The sequence below is a fragment of the Pseudopodoces humilis genome, chromosome 27, assembly GCF_049639895.1.
Source record: "Pseudopodoces humilis isolate 2021_Gansu_Grassland_sample_001 chromosome 27, ASM4963989v1, whole genome shotgun sequence".
Lineage (NCBI taxonomy): Eukaryota > Metazoa > Chordata > Aves > Passeriformes > Paridae > Pseudopodoces > Pseudopodoces humilis.
Genome location: NC_142226.1, coordinates 3,133,409 through 3,136,776, shown reverse-complemented (window position 1 = coordinate 3,136,776; position 3,368 = coordinate 3,133,409). Strand labels below are relative to the sequence as shown.

Genomic DNA, 3,368 nt, shown 5'->3' with positions numbered 1-3,368 from the left:
CTTGGTTTGTGTCCTGAGTTGCTGGGGGGGAGCCTGAAAGGACCAAGTGCCTGGAGCAACAGGGGAGCAACTCCCTGTTGGGTTTTATACATTAATAGATCATTCAGCCCCTGTTTTGGCAGTAATTGCTTGGGGACAGTTGTGACACAGCCACAGGCCCTTCCCCAGCCTGATGCCAGCAGGGATTGTGTCACCTGTGCACAGGACCAGTTCCATCCTTCCCACACCTGAGCTCCTCCCAGGAGCTCGCAAGGGACACGCTGCAGCCCCGTGTGCTGCCCTTGCTGCTGCTTTTCCATCACTGCTGTCCCAAGAGAGGGTGCTGGGGAGGCTGCTGGGTGTGTGGGGTTTGCAGAAATTCATATTTCCTGGCTGCTGTGGGTAACGGTGTTGGCCAAGAGCTGTTGGGACAGTGCTGGGATAGCAGTTGGTACTTCTCTTCACACTCAGCCTTGAGCCAGCCTGAGATGCCCAGTGTTCCCAGCTCCTTGGCCTGAGTGGCCACAGCTGGGGAGTGCAGCCTCCTGGTCTGCAGTGGAACCTCTGTTCTGCCATCCTGCTTTGTTCCATGGCTGATTCCCGGCCCTGCTGTCAGTTCAATTGCCTGGGTCAAATGCATTTGGCCAGAAGGAATACCCACGCTGTCTCCTGGACCAGGCACAGGCCAGGACCAGCCAGGATCCCTGGTGTCACACAGTCTGTGGGTTTTGGCCCCTCTGTGGTTTGGGTTTCACTTCCCCTCTGGCTGAGGGTGACAGAACCGCTGTGAGACCCTGGTGAGTGTGAGCTGTCACCCCAGGCCGGCTGCGGTCCTCTCCCCTGTGTGCTGGCCTCGGCTGCCCCTGCAGTCGCAGCTCTGTCACACAGGGATCCCCACGGTGGCACAGATGGCACAGCCCTGCCCAGGGCTGGAGAAGGTGGGTGGGTGGGGGCTCCAAGCTGGAGATGGCCAGGGGACACACGGCTCCATGGGGCTCTGCTGTGCCAGCGGTCCCTGCCTGTGGTCCCACCCTCACCCAAACCCCCTCCCACAGCCGAGGCTGATGCTGCCGTCCCAGCACAGAGAGTCCCGTGGGTCTGGCCCTGGTGTCCATCATGTGCTGGGAGCTTTGGTATCCCGCCAGGATGGCCAGGCAGCCCCAGGAGGGGCACGAGGTTGGCTCCGGAGCAGGAGTCCTCTGGTGGGGCATGGGGATGCGGTATGGACCAGCACCGAGGTGTGCTCTGCTTCAGCTTCCTTCCCAGCACGGAGCTGATTTCCTCTGGCATCACGTGTGTGGTGTGGGGCTGGGGAAGCCTGGCACTGCATGGCACCACACGGCCTCGGGGGCAGCCCCACACCAGCAGGTAAAAGGGAGCAGTGGCAGCTCCGAGGGTCCCAGGCACAGGGATCATCCCAACGGCAGCACCTGTGTGGGATCACACTGCTCCAGGGCTGGGCTATGCCCTGGGCTCCAGGAGAGCTGCCCATGAGGGGCTGGCAGGATGCCAGGCACTTCTGAGCACCATCACCCCTGTGCCACCGGAGCGGAGGAGCACTGGGGCCTTGGATAGGGGTGTCCTCATCCCTGCAGCCCTTGGAGCTTCAGCCATATCTTCGGGTGATACTAGCACGATCTTTGGTGTCTGCAAGGTCTCTGTGACAAGGGCTGTGCTGGTGACAGCAGCAGGCACCAGGCACCATCAGGGCTGCTGGTCCACCACAGGGACATGATGACCCACCACAGTGACAGTGCAGCTGACCATGGGGACAGGGAGACCTGCTGTGAGAACAGGGTGGTCCATGGGCACATGTCCATGGCCTGATGTCTTGTGTCACACCACGCCAGTGGGCTTTTCCTGGTGTGACCCCAGGGTGCAGCGGTGCAGGGATGCTGCTGTGATGGTGGTGGAATGACATCCTGCCCCTTCTGCAGCACTGGTGCTCAGGGGAGCTTTGCAGCTGCTGCTCCGCCACACACGGAGGAAGCGCCAACCACAGCGGGGCTGGTGTGGGGCTGTGAGAGGCCTCACCTCTCACAAGGGTCCTTCCCCAGCACCTGATGAGCCCCTTTGCTCCCTGGCAGCTGCAGCCACAGATGGACAAGAAGTGTGAGGACAGGGAGTGAGTCCTGGGCTGGAGGAGAGGGAAGGACAGGGATGTGCCTGGGTGAGGCCCCCTGGGCCAGGGCATGGCACAAGCAGGAAGCACTTCCCTGCCCCACTCTTGTCAGTGCCAGTCCCAGCCCCAGCCCTGCTCCTGCCTCTCTCCAGAACTCCCAGCATCAGAGAGGATGGAACCAACCAAGCTCCCACTTACCAAGAGGATGGCTCCTGCTCCCCCTGTTCCTGCCAAGACCAAACCAGCCCCCGTGCTGGCTACCAAGTAAGAAACAAGTGGCTGTACTGGGGTGTCCAGGGCCACTGAGATGTCACAGTGCCCCATCGTGGCTGTCCTGGTGTGGGGTTGGCAGCTCCCCAGGTGTGCCACTTCACATCTCTGCTGTCCCCAGGCCCAGTGACCCCCAGCCTAGTGCCTCAGCTGACATGGAGCAGGGCACAGCCGGTGACCCAGGTAGGCTGCAGGGGCCATGCAGGGGTGGCTGGGCCCTGCCCAGGACCAGGTGCTGATTCCTGTTCTTTCTCTGGCAGATGCCAATGGCTTCAACACGGTGTTGGTTACCACAGCCAGGCTGAGCCATCCCACAGCCACTCGGCCACAAGTACCCAGCCAGCGGCCACCCAGCATCGCCCCAGGGAGCATGGGGGGACCCTGTGAGGGAGAGCAGACCCAGGGGCTGCCCCGTGCTGCCTTCTGTGCCCCTGTCCCCAGCACAGGGCAGGCGTCTGTCCCGCGATGGAGCACAGATGGGCTGGAGGTGTTGGAGGGGAGGTCAGTAGCCCTGAGATCCCTGGAGGATCTGAAGGCTGAGGTCCTCACCCTGCACATCCTTGTGGACGTGATGCAAGTCCAGCACCTGTGAGTGGGGATGGGGGTGTCGGGGCTCCTGGCCATTTGCTGCTTGTTCTGGCCCCGGCTGAGCCATCCTGGCGTGTTGCAGGCGGGACCTGCAGGACCTGCGGTGGGAGCTGTGCCAGGAGCGGACTCAGCGCTAGGCGCTGCAGGTGAATCCCTGGCAGGGGTTGCCTCGTCCTGGGGTTCCCTGTGTCCCCCAACAATCACAGCCTTTCCCCACAGGTGGAGATCGAGCAAGTGAGGAAGGGGCTGGCCAGTTAGCATGTGGGGGCTGTGGTGCCCGCCTATGGAACAGGGCAGGTGGGTGGCACATGGTTCCATGTACCCCCCTGGCCTCGCTGTCCCCAGCCCAGTTCTGCACCCATTGGGTACAAATGCCCACCCCACACCCAGACACTGCTCCTTGAAGCAT

General features: G+C 62.3%; 1 pseudogene; it reads left to right on the top strand.

Annotated features, from left to right (window-relative positions):
- The first annotated feature begins 132 nt into the window (after positions 1-132).
- LOC148182530 (uncharacterized) lies at positions 133-3,363 on the top strand (annotated as a pseudogene).
- Positions 3,364-3,368: the final 5 nt, after the last annotated feature.